The 16516-nt window shown below is 41.6% G+C and overlaps 1 protein-coding gene and 1 long non-coding RNA gene across 3 annotated transcripts in view; both read left to right on the top strand.

Moving 5' to 3' along the window:
- Nucleotides 1–708, top strand: part of LOC128703593 (uncharacterized) — a 98517-nt gene extending 97809 nt beyond the window's left edge. Inside the window, exon 5 of the long non-coding RNA XR_008409317.2 lies at nucleotides 317–708. This is a non-coding gene — a long non-coding RNA (uncharacterized lncRNA). The remainder of the gene's footprint in view (nucleotides 1–316) is intronic.
- Nucleotides 1–16516, top strand: part of Fim (plastin-2 Fim) — a 273290-nt gene that overhangs the window by 232045 nt on the left and 24729 nt on the right. Inside the window, exon 1 of one of the 2 annotated variants that reach the window (XM_070101299.1) lies at nucleotides 4938–5091. The exons of the other annotated variant lie outside the window; for it this stretch is intronic. The gene's annotated coding sequence lies outside the window, so the exon portion shown is untranslated. Of the gene's footprint in view, nucleotides 1–4937; nucleotides 5092–16516 lie in introns of those variants that run through there. 2 annotated transcript variants of the gene reach the window in all.

Here is a 16516-nt window from a genome sequence, read left to right as displayed (position 1 = left end):
TTTGGTAGGAGGTGAAAAATAATCGTACTAGGTACGCAAAGAAATAATCTAGTAAGTGTAATGGGTCCATATATTTTCAACACTCTCCCTTCCTATATAATTGTAATTACCAGTACAGCCTATGGTCCCTGTTCACCTTGAAGTAGATTGGTACCTGGATGGTAGTCGGCTGGCATGGGTCGCATCCTGCGGGGTGGTAGTATACCTAGGATAGGGTTGGGGTTTGGAAGGAGCTGAGGTAAGATAACAGCTTTTAGCCTATAAAACTGATTTGTGTAAAAAAAAAGCAAAAAAAACCTTAACTGTCTTTTTTAAGAGGGAACGTGACAAGGTCCTCGAGGTAATTCCTGACCACCGGGCTGTCCACTTTGCAACGTTTGCAGACATCACCAAGAGGAGCTATAAGGACATTAACGAGGCTTGTTTTTGAGACCGGGTCGCGAGGGCGATGATCACTAAAGTCCTGAAGATTATTCAGCAGGCTAACAACAAACAACAATGAAACAAATTACTCCTTGCAATTGGCTGATACTTGGAAGGGTAAGGAAAGATTAATGGAGCCTTTTGGTTTTTTTCCCTTGCCTGCCTCTTTCTTCTGTGTGTTATTCTCTTTGTAGAGAACATAAGCACCAGAGAAACACCCAAGTACTGAGACCAGGGTGAGGCAGAAACCAAGCACCGAGACGACCAACACCTGCCTAACACGCCTATTACACACCTGCTGAAACATCTGTTCAAACACCTGGTCAGAGTAGAACGCCACTCGTTCCAACCTTTCTCCTTGATATATATATATATATATATATATATATATATATATATATATATATATATATATATATATACATACATAATGTGTGTGTGTGTGTGTGTGTGTGTGTGTGTGTATTTGTATATAGGGGATGGTAGGATAAGAAAATATTCAAACAGCTTCGGAGAGAACCTTGAGTTTTCCCTGAGGTACGTTTATTGTCTTTTCTGGGGATGAGGGTCCCCAGTAAAGTTCTAGAGGTCGTACCTCCATATATATATATATATATATATATATATATATATATATATATATATATATATATATATATATATATATATATATATATATATATATATGCATACATATGCATACATATATACATACATACATCTAATGGATGTCAGTAGGGTGGATATATTGATAGTGTCAGATTCTTGAAGGTTGACCTCTGATGGATGTCAGTAGTGACTGACACATGTGCAACAGTTAGTATTTTTATTCTTGAAACGTTTCGCCAACGCGGTAAGCTTCATCAGTCAAATACAGAGAAGAATGTATTATAGATGAGGTAAAGATGATGCAGTCAATCCATCAACCTTGTAGAAATAGTTTGAGGTGGTCAGTCCCTCAGCCTGGAGAAGAGTTCATCTCCATGGTATGGAACAAGGTGGTCAGTTCCTCAGCCTGGAGAAGAGTTCATCTCCATGGTCTGGAACGATATGAAACAGAAGCTTGAGAATGGTGTCTTAAATCCTGTCGAATGTGAGGTGGAAGATCTCGAAGACGTTGGTTGCATAGTAGAAGGCAAGAATTAAAAAGCATTGCAGCAGACTACTACTGCTGTCTACAATACATTGTTCTCTGTATATGACTGATAAAGCCTACCACATAGGTGAAACGTTTCAACAGTAAAGATACCTAACTATTACACATGTGTATTAATCATCAACTTGTCGGTATTTTATACCATTTTCAACGTAATGTTAGTAGTGTATGTTACTCGTGTTAAACTCTTCAGGATTGACCTCTGATAGAGGAGTGGCTGGGGTGTGGTATATCAAGGGTGTGGCATGATATTGTCAGCGATGACTGGGATGTGGCATGATTCTGTCAGATATTGCGGGGGGGGGGGCATATTTTTGATTGAGAAGAATAACAAGAACATTAAGAAGAAAATCTAAGCCAAACTAGAGTATTGCTCTGCACTAACTTATAAGACTACCGATGCTATAAACCTAAAGACTGTACAGAATATTTACTATTTATATTTATGCTAATGAGAATCCTACAACAAGAAGGTACTCCATCATGTCGCCATGCTTAGTGTCCGTGTCACTGCTAGATGAAGATCTTGACTTATATTGCGTCTGTTTGGCGGAGATGTGTGCTTGATGCCACACACAACTGAACGAAGCATAAGCACACCTGCTCCTGGTGGGAGGCTGGTGTTGACGGCACCTCCAGCCTGCTAACCACTGTATACCCTCTTCACAATTTTTATTGCCTCTGCTTGATGAAGATCTTGACTTTTCGGTATCTCCCACGGAGATATACTGGTGTAGTTGTTGTCACATACATTTTATGCGCACGACTTGATCAAAAAGCCTTCAGGGAGTCTCGGCGACAGGCTCATTTAGTGCCCTGACACATTTAGATCTTTACTCAGGGCTGGTTAATGTAGGGAGTGGTTGTGGAAGAGGTGTGTCAACAAACTCAACTGAGTGCATGATTCATGTGTCTCCTGTCACTTGCGTCGCGACGCTCTAAGTTGGCGGGAAAAAACTGTAAATAACATCGTCAGCTATGTCACTTCTTTTCAGTTTTATTCCCCTGACAGTTATTGTTACAGCTTGTAACAAGTGGCTTATTGAGATGGAGAAATGCATACAAACGTAGTATAATACAATCCTTTATTGACTACATTTCGCCCTCACAGTGGGGCTTTATCAAGTTACAAACAGATCTACCTGAGGAGAGAGGCTAAGTTTGTATATAGCGTAGTGACGCATTTTATACCATTTCTCTCCATGGTTTATTGAGAGGGAAAAAATAAATATAATGGCGTCCTCAAGGCGATGACTGTGGTCAGCTGAACTATAGTTCTCATTATCTAATAACTGAAACCATCCCGTGTGATGGAATATAACAGGAAAATCATCCTGTATGATGGATATGTTAGGTTAACATAGTTTATCCTTGTTGTAACCTTGTATGTTAGGTAAACATAGTTTTTACTGTAACCTTGTGAAATGTTTTGTTGATCAGTGGCTGCAGAACACGGTTATACTTATATTTAATAAAAACAATGGAGGAGGTAAGTTGGAGAAACCCCAAAATTGCTTCATGTGGTGTACTGCCTTACTGCCAGTGTTGTAGACAAATAAATAACAAAAAGGCACAATACCGTGACTGGAACGATACACAAATAACCCGCACATAAAAGAGAGAAGCTTACGACGACGTTTCGGTCCGACTTGGACCATTGACAAAGTGTGCGGGTTATTTGTGTGTAGTGTTGTAGACCCACGTCTGACACTTTTACTGACCCAGGAATGGCGGATCCTTTGTATACGCAACTCTTTTCATATTATCGTAAGGTAAGGCTCGTCAGGAAACAGGACAAGTGCTTCCATGATGCGAGTCTTAGATGATGACTCGCCATTGGAGCTTTTGGTCATCTGACTGAGGCCTTCCGCTGGCTTATCGATTCACCCCTTTAAAAATCGTAGTCATAGTTATAACCTTTTAGTGACTATCTTAACTTTTTTTTAACTGTTATCTATACGTTTTAATGATGCTGCTTACGTCAGTGCTATCTTGTGTTATCAGTTCTGTTAGTGGGATTATCTTCCCCACGGCCCAGTCATAGGCCAGGACTCCTAGGTTGGAAAGGAATTAATGCACGCTTAAGGCCTATTAGGAAGCACATAGGGAAATAAAGGTACAGTATGTGGATACTGAATATAGGTAGAAGTTTGTCCATGTTCACCTATCAGTAAAATAAGTACCTGGGTATTAGTCGTCTGGCGTGGGTGGCATCCTGGAGACAAAATTGACCTGATTTGTCCGAAATACTCTGCATAACCATGGGCTTTCTATATAGTGTGTCACTGATGTCAGCTATGGTCTGTATAAGTTGTATCATGTACTTGTAGAAATCAAGACATTATTATTATTATTATTATTATTATTATTATTATTATTAATTATTATTATTACTATTATGTCATCTGTGTTCATGTGACAGAAAAGATCAGAAATTTTACCAGAGTGCAAAAAATATAGATCACATTTGCATTTCACATTCATTGACTGGATAGTAGTACCTCCTTCGATAGTAACTGACTATCAGCTTACATGGTGCCCTAGGAGAGAGAACTCCTGGGTTAACTATCAGCTTACATGGTGCCCTAGGAGAGAGAACTCCTGGGTTAACTATCAGCTTACATGGTGCCCTAGGAGAGAGAACTCCTGGGTTAACCACTTCTAACACACTACCACGAACTAGAATTTGTATACAGTGGCAATACTTAAATATATCTTGTAGACAAGCTATAAACCAAATTGAAAGTGACTTTGTTTATCGTGATCTTTGTTAAACGCATAACTCATTAGAAGGGAAAAAGGTAGCTGCATAGTTGCCAACAGTTAGAGGAGACTGTATTGTTTCCTCTCCTGCCCTCAAGCCACTCTCAAACGAAGAATACAACAAATCATGTCCTCTGAACCTAATTGTATAATTAATCTTTAAAATATTACTACTGATCTATTAATATGTATGTAGTTTTATGCCAATGATCTATTCTTAAATTTAATGGTTAATTGAACTTACTAGGCCACTCCAGTCCTGATTGCTTACAGCGATATTCAAGTGGATATTGCACACCCTGTTCTCTCCTGTTTATCTTCAGCCTCTCAGTGATAGTGTCTACTGATGGTACCAAGCGTCCAACTTCAAAGCTTCTATGTTTAGCCCTTTGTTTGTTGAGATAGTCATTAAGTGGGCCAAATTAGGCGAGGTAGACGCGTCGGTGTTGCTGGCGGTCGTATGAGCTTGCTGAGTAAGCACAGGCACAGTATTGGCACATGTTTAGCCTTCTCCAGAGAGTATAAGGTGGGAGACCAGTTGGCCAGAACGCCACAGTCATCTCTTTTACGTGGATCAGCTCTCACGCACACTATATTACCTCCAACACTCACTGCATCCATCTCTTTCCCTTTCCCTCTGTATCATCTTTAACATCCATTCCGTGCATCTCTGCCAGCGTGTCCACCTCTACTCTGGCAAAAGCTTCATTGCCTTGGACAGCCGTGAGCTGACTGCTAGGGCATGCTAGGCGAGTATACTCTTTAATCTGTGTATTCCTTTGTGAAGTTTATGTCTCGTCTTTATTGATAGAACCACACAAGCAGTCTCCTTTGTAGCGGTGGAAATGTTTTGTCCCTTAGGAAACAGTGAACAAAATGTTATCTTGAATTAGATATCCCCGTAGGGGGATTTATTTTACTCGTAACTCGAGAAAGCCTTATTCAATCGGCTTCAATTTTTCAACATTTGTGTACGATACCGAGGACCAAATTCTAGGAACAATTGGCACATTCGCGTGCCCTATGACAGCAGTTGTTGAACCCATTACCAGCATCCTGGATGACCGGGATAACTTCCAAAAATCTTCTGTTTTTAGTAACCCAGATCATGAGTTTATAGAAACCTTGTCAAAACACCAATGCTATATTCTATAAGTGTACTACTCAGAATGTATGTGCAACCGTAGCACTGAGCAGCAAGTAAGAAGGGTGGGCAGACAGGCAGACAGTTGGTATAGGTAAGCAGATGAAGATGGTGATCCCACGGGTGAACAACATAGTTACTTGCATGAGCATTATAGTGTGAGAGAAAGTGATAAGCACTTTAGGACAAGGGTCAGTTATGCACCTCGGGAGCGTTGATGACTACTAGAGTATCCTCGCTATTTAATGACCGTCATTAAATATAACGTCAAGCAGACATGTGTTCAAGCAGTCGTGTGTTATTCAAGTAGACGTGTGTTCGTCAAGTAATGTGTTCGTCAAGTAAATGTGAATTCTTCAAGCAGACATGTGTTCGTCAAGTAAACACTTAGAGTAGACTTGTGTTCTTAAAGTAAAGGACGCTTACATAGGAAGTCCGTTTGTCATTGGAGATGGTTCGAGCGGTGGCGATAGTAGACACAGCTGGTAGCTCTTATAGATGGTCATACACAAGCAGCTGGTGATCATTGCCATCTGTCACCAGCATGGCACGACATACTTTCCCGTCATCTAGTATTTCTTCAAGTCCACGCTGGCAATTTGGTTCAGTGAAACTTCAGTGTGTTGCTGCCACGTCGAGACAGTTACCAATGCCACCACCGTCACGGCTGATACTGTCAACTTCTTCACTACCAATTTGGCCACCTTCACTTCCGTAAGATTGGAGTGGAAGGGGACAAGTGGGTTTGGGAATTTGGTGCGCTGTCAGAGTACAACCAAGGCAACATTTATGAAGAAATTTAGGAAAACCAGTCAGTATGTCTTGAGTTGTGGAGGCGGGAATAATGGCTGCACTCGGAAGGCTAGGCCTACTGCTGCTGTGACTGACTGGCCTATATAAACTTCAGGGACATCTCTAGGGACCACCAGAGACGAACAAAAATATTATCGGGAGAAACAGTACATTTTTTTCGACAGGACGCTGGACTGTCATGTGATGCCAGTGTTATATCAACCAGACTGTGATGGCTGTGTTGGCCTGTCAGCCACAGTCTTCCCACCTCCACAACTCAAGACCTGCTGACTGGTTTTCCTGAATTCTTTCATAAGTGATGATTTGCTTGTACTCCGACATCGCATCAAATCCCCAAATCCACTTGTCCTCTTTCACTCCTATCTTATATGGTCACATATGCCTACTGGATACTTAATCCCCTCCCATTCAAAAACTGCCCTACCCTCCATCCTACTGTTACATGTACCCTTATCAACAGTTATTATATTATTTTTCAAGAAAAGCTCAAAAACCGTTGGGGTCATTCTGCCTTATTCTTGGTTCAGTTTCCTTCAACACCTGATTAAGATTAACGTAATGTAATTTAAGTTAAAACAACTGTTTTTGGACTTGACGTAGACCGTTCAGAAATAGACGCTCGTAAACACGTTAGAAAACGAACTTTATATCCGGAGGACGAGTTGCAGAAGGTCCACCTATATTGTAGATTGTTGTAGCAAGTCACTGGAAATATGACGAGAGAGAGAGAGAGAGAAAGAAAGAAAGAAACTGGTCCACCCCTGACAGTCGTTATTCATATTTCTTTTGTGTTGGAAAGTTCACTTGAGTTCCACTTTTCTCGCTATTATTTTAAACAAATGTCTGTCTGCCATATGACTGACTTCTTTGTAAGGCATGTTATTATCTCTCTCTCTCTCTCTCTCTCTGACACACAAACACTGTTTTAAGGACATCTACTTGCAGTAGATTTAATATCAACTTTGCTTTATGATTCAGCATCTTGGTAACATTGTGGCCTTAATATCATCCACTCTTCCATATTTGTCTGGATAAATTTATTGCTCAGTTTTTATTTGTTATATATATATATATATATATATATATATATATATATATATATATATATATATGTGTGTGTGTGTGTGTGTGTGTGTGTGTGTGTGTGTGTGTGTGTGTGTGTGTGTGTGTGTGTGTGTGTGTGTGTGTGTGTGTGTTGTGTGTTGTGTCGAATAGGTAAAACTTGCGATTTTGTCTTAAATAGCAACGCTCTTCTTGCCGAATAAGGCAAGCGAAAATTTGTGTATGCAGTAATTTCGCAAAAATCATTCTAAACCTAACTAAAAAATATATTTCATTGTGTTTGTTTATTATTAAATTATTGTAAACTTGTCTAAAATATTTTTAGCTGGATTAGGCTAAATTTAATTGCGCTTGTTATTAAGGTTAGGTAAGTTTTCTTAGGTTCTTTTGGTACAAAATTATTAATTTTTACATTAAAAATCTTTTTAGAAGGGACTTAAACGAGTTCTTGCTAATTGACCAATTTTACCTGTTCCGCACGACATGTGTTTGTGTGTGTGTGTGTGTGTGTGTGTGTAAGAATCGCGAACAAGTGATACAATATGCAAAGCAACCACAGGGGGAGTTAAATAATAGCTCTAGGCCGTTCGTGTTGCAATCAACACATCATTAGGAGCTTGCAATGTTGAAGAAACGAGTAAGAGATCTCAGCAGATTCCTTCGAGGGACGCTTGCTAAGAATTCTTACAAATGCTAAAATTCTTAGCAAGGCGTCCCTCGGAACGAATCTGCTGACATCTCCTACTTATTCCTTCAACAACATTGCAAACTCCTAATGATGTGTTGATTGCAATACGAAAGGCCTAGAGCTATTATTCAACTCCCCCTGTGGTTGCTTTGCACACGCGCACACACACACACACACACACACTCACACACACACACACACACACACACACACACACACACACACACACACACACACACACACACACACACACACACACACACACACACATACACACACACACACAAGAAGTTAGAGAAAGTACAAAGGTTTGCAACAAGGCTAGTCCCAAAGCTCAGGGGAATGTCGTACGAGGAAAGGTTGAGGGAAATCGGACTGACGACACTGGAGGACAGAAGGGTCAGGGGAGACATGATAACGACATACAAGATACTGCGGGGAATAGACAAGGTGGACAGAGATAGGATGTTCCAGAGAGGGGACACAGAAACAAGGGGTCACAACTGGAAGCTGAAGACTCAGACGAGTCACAGGGACGTTAGGAAGTATTTCTTCAGTCACAGAGTCGTCAGGAAGTGGAATAGCCTAGCAAGTGAAGTAGCGGAGGCAGGAACCATACATAGTTTTAAGAAGAGGTATGACAAAGGTCAGGAAGCAGAGAGGGAGAGGACCTAGTAGCGATCAGTGAAGAGGCGGGGCCAGGAGCTGAGTATCGACCCCTGCAACCACAATTAGGCGAGTACAATTAGGTGAGTACACACACACACACACACACACCGGATAGACACAAATTTTAATAACTGGAGTATATGAAGAAACGTGTTGTAGAACAAGCTTTTATTGGGACAACGTTTCGCTCTGTGTAGAGCTTTATCAGATAAAAACATTATGTTATTAAAAGTTTGTTCTATAACGTGTCTTTTATTGACTGTTTCCAGTGGTACGCCTTTTGTATCTGACATATACCAACATGAGATATTTGTACACAAATAACCTGCACATAGTAGCGCGAGAGAACCTTATGACGACGTTTCGCTCCTACTTGTAAATGTTAAAATGGTATACAATACCGACAGGTTGGTAGATAAGACACATGTACAACAGTTAGGTATCTTTATTCTGAAACGTTACCCCTATATAGTAGGCTTCTTCAGTCGAGTATAGAAAAGTTGGCAGAAGCGGTCGAGATGCGAAGACGATGTAATCAGTCCATCACCCTTCAAGACGTAGTTTTGAGGTGGTCAGTCCCTCAGCCTCCAGGCTCAGGGACTGTGTAGCCATAACGTTTCGGAATAAAGATACCTAACTGTTGCACATGTGTTTTACTTACCGACTTGTAAATGTTCCAAGTCGGACCGAAACGTCGTGGTAAGCTTCTCTCTATGTGCGGGTTATTTGTGTATTGTTCCAGTCACGATATTGTGCCTCTTTGTTCTTTATAACGTATTTGTTCTCACACAGTTGAAGCGTTAACTAGTTTATGACTGTGAATAACAGAATTGATGTTATTCTATGTAGAAACATAATTTATCATAATTTGACATGAAACTTGCTCTCTAAACTCCATTTTAAGGAGAAATTTGAGCATAAGACAGTCCAGCAGTATTCCAGAATGTCAACATCCATAACCATAATATTAATTAGATTCTTCCATTATATATAAAAAATATTGTATATGCAAGCGCAAAAATCATCAAGTGAACGTTGATTAAATCATGACCTGATTTCAACATCTCATAAGAGCAGTGGAAACCTGACGTTGTCGCCTGTCACTACCCTCTTCTCGAGGCCACTTGTTCCTGCTACTAAATTCAGAGCAATGGAAACTTGACTTTGTCACCTGGTTAACCAAACAAGCATAAGTAAATCTTGGTCCAGGGCCGGGCTGCAGGAGAAAGAAAACTCGAAACCCATCCAAGGTATATGACAGACAGGTGAACCTAAGTTGAATGGTAGTGTTGGGTCTGCTACTCTCATGGACTGAGGTTCGAGTCCTCGTTCATTCTCTTCTAGCCTCCATGTAGTTTGGTTTGACTAATTGGTTTCTATTAATGTCGTCAGGGTGCAGTGATTCCATTATTATTTATTATTATTTTATTCAAGGGTCATACGGCACCTGAGGAGTGGGAATTAATCATGTTTGATCCAGTTTCTCAGATCAGGGTTCCTTTACCGGTATCAAGGCTCCCCCTCCCCAGTTCTTAAAGGTAAGGTGTCTGTTAATGGTCATCGTGTAGTTGACAGGTTTTAAACCTAACAAGCCAAGCAACCTATGCGCTTCCCGAACTTTGGTCCGTGCCCACGGACATACCACCTTGGAAAATAACCGGTCTAGGACCTGATCGCGGGGAGCGATGACCCCCGGAATCTACAGGAAGTATACTGAGGGATAGGTTAAACACCAAGCATTGTTAATTAAGGTTGCATCTCACTTGTACACAAACAGTCAAGGATACTTGAATCCCTAACCTTGGGATTAAAGTAAACTCTCAGGAGTATATATACTGACAACTACGCCCCTCTCGGTGTGTCTTTTATTCACTATTGAGAGTGTGTGGGGTTGCTGGTGGTGTTAATACATGTGCTGAGATGACCATTGGCTTATATACTGCTGCCAGGGAGGACTCAGTGACCGACACACTGAGAGCCAGCAGCAGCAGTGATGGTAGTGGCAGCTGGCGTGATCTACATTTCCAGCGAGGCTCAGATATATATTGTGTGCAGTGTGTGCGGCCTCAGTGCTACCTAGTTGTTTGTCAAGTGCGTGTATGAGAAGCTGGAGTTTCCAGTGCTACCTTCACCTGTGCTACCCTCACGTCCACCAATACGTCCGTCCGAGATTACCGAATTATTCCCCGTCTGTAATATACGATTGCTTCTCCATTTTCGGCTTGTTGATACGAGAATTACTTCCTCATTGTCATCTATTTTGGTATTTTGTTTAAGAAACAAAACAGATGTCTCCAGACATGCATCTGTCAGATGAAAATAGTTTAACCTGTGACTCTCTACCTGGTTGCAGCATCCGCTGGCCTACCTACCCTTCCTACAGTATCCTCTGCACTGCTAAACAGTTTAAGGGAGTCGCTACCTAGTAGCGTACTACGATATGTTAATGTCACACAATACCATCCAATGCTTTTATTTTTATTAGTTTTATAGCGTATCGACTACACGGTCAATGCTGGTGAAGGGCTCTTCATCCAGAAAATTGGAACTATCCTCGTATTGAAACCTGTTACCCTCCATATCCCAGTCGCTGTCTGACTTTTAAGGGTTTTTTGCTTCGATATTAATATAATAATATCGTCTCGTCCCATCCTCGTCATTAACGTCAGTATAACACCTTGGCTAAGAACGCCAACTGTGACACTGCAATGAAAACATGATTGGTATATTGTCCATTCATTGGGTCCCGAAATTTCTCCCCCCGCCCTCCTTCCTGTTTTTCCTGCCTTCTATATATGTATATAAGTTATTTTGGCTGTGTTGTGGGATAACGGGGATATCTTCATAAAACTTCAGCTTTGTTTCCTGTGTATGGACAGTATAGGACAGGCTATCCTGAGAGATGGTAATTCCCAAGTGATAGTAACTCCAGCTCTCCTGCGATGAAACCTTTGAAGCTGCCGTAGCTGATGAACCCTTGCTGGAATACTTGACGATATCCTTGTCGTACTGAAGTCTGCCAGCTCATGCTGACACTACTGAAGTCTGCCAGCTCATGCTGACACTACTGAAGTCTGCCAGTTCATGCTGACACTACTGAAGTCTGCCAGCTCATGCTGACACTACTGAAGTCTGCCAGCTCTGGCTGACACTACTGAAGTCTTCCAGCTCTGGCTGACACTGTTGAAGTCTCCCAGCTCATGATGACACTACCAAAGTCTCCCAGCGCAGCCTGACACTACTGAAGTTTTCTAGGTCAGGCTGACACTACTGAATCTTCCAACTTACCATGATTGATTTCCAGACTGTGCAGTCCATCATGTGTGATGAAATATGACGGGAATATTTAGCTAAATTTTCTTCCTATTATGTAGCTGTCATATAGAGCAAGGTAGCAGCACAGTGTGGGTGTTCCCACTATGTAACTATCATATAGAGCAGTGGTTCCCAAACTTTTTCAGGCTGCCGCCACCCATTGGCTCCCAGGCCACATCACTAGCGTCCCCTTCCCCACACACACATACAAACCTCTTTTTTAGCGTTAAGTTTACCGCAAATTCAAAACAACAAATCTAACGCTATAAACAAGCGTATTTCACAAATAAAAATTAAGAAACTAGTTTATTTAACAGTATGAAAGGGCGAATTTACATCTCATCTGTGACTACATTGTCTTCCCAGTTGTAATGAGATGGATGTGCTTGGTGCGGGGACATCACCTTCTCAACATCAGGTTTGAAGGCACTAAGAAGAGGTCTTAGTTCCCCGCGTTCAGTAATTTTTAATCTCTTAATTGGGGAAAGAAGCTTGGCGACTGCAGTGAAGCCACGCTCTACTAAATATGATGTTGGGAAGGCAATAAAGTACATCTTGAATTTGTGCCACAGGGTAGCAATCAGAATTTTTTTTTTTAACTAAAAATCTTGATATGATTTTTTTGAAATTTGGCCTCAGCTTAGTGTTATATTTGAGTGAAATCAGTTTTTCCTCCACCTTTCATGTTTCCTCATTGCTGATATCTAGGAATGGATTGATCACCCAGTCTGGTAGTTTAAGAAAAAAAATATCCTGAAATCTGTCACACGTCTCTCTATGCAGCTCATTCAAGTGTGCACAATATACTTGAAAGTCATCGTCTGGTATGCTCTTCTCCAATTCCGAGAGGCTGGGAAACTGGAAGAGCTCACGACGGGCTATGTTACGTTCGAGTAACTGTAACCTGGACAGAAAAGTGGAAAGGGCTGATTTGACTTTGATAAGATTAACCTCATTTCTTTGTAAAGCATTTGTGTGACTCAAGTGCTCGTGGCTTAGATTTTGTCATATAGATTTTGTGAAACAAACGCTCCCTTGGTTCTTATACCACGCTGCCGTACCCCTACCGCTCCCTTTTTCCTCAACGTCCCTTTCCCCCTGGATTTTTCCACCGCCCGCAGGGGGGCGGTACCGCTCACTTTGGGAATTGCTGTTATAGAGTAAAGTAGCAGCTGGCTGTGGGCGTTTCTACTGTGTAACTATTATATAAAGTAAGGTAGCAGCAGACTATGGGTGTTCCCACTGTGTAACTATTACATAACGTAAGGTAGCAGACTGTGGGTGTTCCTACTGTGTAACTAACATTTAGAGTAAGGTAGCAGCAGACTGTGGGTGTTCCCACTGTGTAACTATCATATAAAGTAAGGTAGCAGCAGACTGAAAGTGTTCCCATTATGTAACTATCATATATACACAGATACATACCTGGGTTTATATACGCTGAAAATTACACACCTGATGTTTATATAGACAGGTAATTGAACCCGCTCAGTTACATTACTAATTAATCGAATACATTGTTATAATCACAAGAAAGCATTAAATCCGTAATGGGCCATGCAACTCCTGAGGAATGAGAGGCAATGAAGTTTGATCCAAGGAATGAGATAGTAGCTACTGTTCCTTGAATCAAGAGCCCTTCACCAACATCGAGGCACCTCCCTTGAAGTGTGTGGCCCCTGGCCAGGCTGTCTGGCTGAGGGCCAAGCTGCAGGAGTAGGAGTACTCTCAAAACCCTTCAGTGGTATTGACCAAATGTTGTACAAGCAGACAGTTACTCTGGCACCCACACAGCAGGATCAAGTGCTTTATAAGTAGACATTCACTCTGACACCCAGCAGGAGGATGTTTTTATAAGCAGTTACCTTGACACGTAGCAGGATCACGTGCTTTATAAGTACACAGTCACCCTGACACCCACCAGGAGGAAGTTCTTATAAGCAGTCACCTCTGACACCCAGCAGGATCACTTGTTTTATTGCAGTCACTCTGACACCCTCTCAACAGTCCTGCAGCTGACAGCTTGTTGAGCTCCAGGTGCCAACAGGCCTGCTGCGGCGTTCCTCCTTTCTTATGTTCTAATGAGAAGAGTGCTGAGAAAAATATTTACCGTCGTTTAACTTTGTAGTCGCTTAATATTTACATTGTTCTATTCATTATTATTATTATGACACACCACTCTTTATCTGTTCCGAGATTTTTATTATTGTCTTGCTATACAAGGAATTAAGGCTTTTGTGTAAATGTTGATTGCCCTGTGGGTTTCATGAGTTCTCACTGAATGGACAAGATTCTAACTCATGGATGGCAAGCCAATCCTAAAATCAATAAGCTAGTGCTCTGACCCCTGCACTATGACTACAGCACTGGCTTGCTAATTTTAGGGCTGGCTTACCATAAGTTACAATCCTCCCAGTTTCTTGAATTTGTTTATGATCGTATTATTACAATTATGCGAATCCTTTTCAATAGTGATTGCGTATAGAGAGACATAGTTCTAGACATTTATTGAAGAAACGTTTCGCCACGAGTGGCTTCTCCACCATACCTATTTTCGAGTGCTTGTATAACTTCTGTGAAGACTTGACGTTAACAGTGTTAGTGTGGAGAAGCGTGATCACCAGTGTGGAGTGTTAGTGGCTGTAACATCAGGTGGTATTGAGGAGTGTTAGTTCATATAACTACAACCAGTGGTAGTGTGTAGTCACTAGCGCATCACAGTGTTAGTGGTTGTAGCATCATCAAGATGGAGATCATGGGTATAGAGAGGTGGGACTCCTTCATCGAGTTTCTCAATGATCTCAAGGATGAGGACTACTACAACCAGGTGAGGATTTATCTTCCACCTTATTGTGCCATGGCGCCTCTGCTTTTCATTTGGTGTACTGTATTTTACATTTCCGTGTATCACATTCTAATACGTTTTGGTACTGGGTGAATTTGGGACCAGGCTCCGTTCCTTTTCGAGCTCTGATATCTCCCCTGCCTTGAACTATTCTGAGTGAGCACAGGTGATTTAAAGTGTCACTACAGGCATTATTTCTCTATTTTGAATACTCTTATTATCCACTCTGTCATTTTTCTGTCCTTTGTAGAATTTGCCTTGTGTTCGGTAAATGATAGGTCATATGACATTATTATACTATTATTATTATATTATATTGTTCTCATGTGTTTCTAGGATCTTCAGTCTTTCCTTATCTGAGCAGTTGAATTTATCACCATTGAACTTCATGATCTTTTTTCTGTTTTCCACTCTTAGACTGCTAACATCTGCTTGAATATTTTCGTATCGTCCGCAGAGAGTGATATAAAACTATGGCTAGTGTTTTTATTTGTCTCTCATATAAGTCTGAGAAACGTAAATGCGCCAGGCCCGCACTTTGAAGTACTCAGATTTTTACTTTACCAAGACTAGAGGAATATCGGTTTTCCTACTTTTCCTTTTACACCTTTTGACCTTATTTTAGTGGTTCTTTCTCCACGATCACATTTCTCAGATGCCGTAGTGAAGTACGTGTAGATCTGCTCTGCGTTGTTTCCTTCCAAGGCCTTCATAATTATATTATAATGTATGATCCTCCTGCTCTAAACTTAATGTTGGTTTGGGTAACACACACACACACACACACACACACACAATACATATTTGCATTTTCTTGGACTGCAAGAAGGCCTTCGACACAGTTCCTCACAAGACTAGTGCAGAAACTAGAAGATCAGGCGCGTATAACAGGGAGGGCACTGCACTGGATCAGAGAATATCTGACAGGGAGGCAACAACGAGTCATGGTACGGGATGAGGTATCACAGTGGGCGCCTGTGACGAGCGGGCCCCCACAGGGGTCGGTCCTAGGACCAGTACTATTTTTGGTATATGTGAATGACATGATGGAAGGGTTAGACTCAGAGGTGTCCCTGTTCGCAGCTCATGTGAAGTTAATGAGGAGAATTAAATCAGATGAGGACCAGGCAGGACTTCAAAGAGACCTGGACAGGCTGGACACGTGGTCCAACAACTGGCTTCTTGAATTCAACCCTGCCAAATGCAAAGTCATGAAGATCGGAGAAGGGCAAAGAAGACCGCAGACAGAGTATAGGCTAGGTGGCCAAAGACTGCAAACCTCGCTCAAGGAGAAAGATTTTGGGGTGACCATAACACCGAGCATGTCTCCGGAGGCACACAACCAGATAACTGCTGCAGCATATGGGCGCCTGGCAAACCTGAGAATAGCGTTCCGATACCATAGTAAGGAATCGTTCAAGACACTGTACACTGTGTACATCAGGCCCATACTGGAGTATGCAGCTCCAGTTTGGAACACACACCTGGTCAAACACGTCAAGAAATTAGAGAAAGTGCAAAGGTTTGCAACAAGGCTAGTTCCGGAGTATGTCCTACGAAGAAAGGTTGAGGGAAACCGGACTGACGACATTGGAGGACAGGAGGGTCAGGGGAGACATGATAACGACATACGAAATA

This window comes from Cherax quadricarinatus, chromosome 76 (assembly GCF_038502225.1).
Source record: "Cherax quadricarinatus isolate ZL_2023a chromosome 76, ASM3850222v1, whole genome shotgun sequence".
Classification (NCBI taxonomy): domain Eukaryota; kingdom Metazoa; phylum Arthropoda; class Malacostraca; order Decapoda; family Parastacidae; genus Cherax; species Cherax quadricarinatus.
This window is presented reverse-complemented; position numbering and strand designations above follow the sequence as displayed.